The sequence below is a fragment of the Lipotes vexillifer genome, unplaced genomic scaffold (assembly GCF_000442215.2).
Source record: "Lipotes vexillifer unplaced genomic scaffold, Lipotes_vexillifer_v1.1 scaffold295, whole genome shotgun sequence".
Taxonomy (NCBI): Eukaryota; Metazoa; Chordata; class Mammalia; order Artiodactyla; family Lipotidae; genus Lipotes; species Lipotes vexillifer.
Genome location: NW_006773247.1, coordinates 1,204,969 through 1,205,837, shown reverse-complemented (window position 1 = coordinate 1,205,837; position 869 = coordinate 1,204,969).

Below are 869 nucleotides of genomic sequence, written 5' to 3'. Positions count from 1 at the left end.
AAATGAATTTTAAGTTGTTTAGTATCAGTGCTTAATGTTTTTCTATTTGTTTTGGGACTTTCAAAAACAGAAAGTATATGTACAAACATTTTTATACTCACCCATTTTAACAATCTAGAATCCTCACCATTAATCTCACTTTGGTGTACTATTTCCCTGCAGCTGAATGTTACTTGTAATTATAAGTGTTTCACTGACTCTCTTATTCACGTTTATTCCTAGAAGTGGAAAAAAGTATTATAAATTAGTATGTTTCCTTCATACCCCTTCTTCCATTATGATTAGCCTTGGATGTCAATAATTTTCTCTAACTTTATAATTTTCTTAGTATTCACATGCTCATTTTTATGTACTAAAATTAGTATTAATAATTTAAATATCTAGGATATGTTATGCTACATAACTTATGAGCGAGATCTTCCAAGAATGAAACTGGTATTTATCTACTCAGAGTGCCCCAGCAGTTCACACGTGGTGAGAGGCACTGATGGTGAGCAGACAAAAATTTAGGGAAGGCCATTTTCCTAGTTTAGATGTTCCACAGCAATAGGAAAGGGGAAGGCAAGGATTAAAGACAAATAATCAAAAGTTTGGCATTAGGAGAGCCCAGCAGACTGGATAGGAATAGACTGCAGTTAGCCCTAGGAAACAGGATTTAAGTGAAACACAGATTATGGTCACAATGCAGAGAATCGAAACAATAGAAGGGGGTTTGGAGGAGGGCACAAAGAATGGGAATGATAGAATGAAGTGTCCTATACAGAGCAGTCCCTACCACTCAAAAAAAAAAAAAAAAGATTATGCCTCTGTGCCTATGATCCTAATATTCAGGGAACCTTCTTCTGTATTAATCTCACAACCCCCTCCTT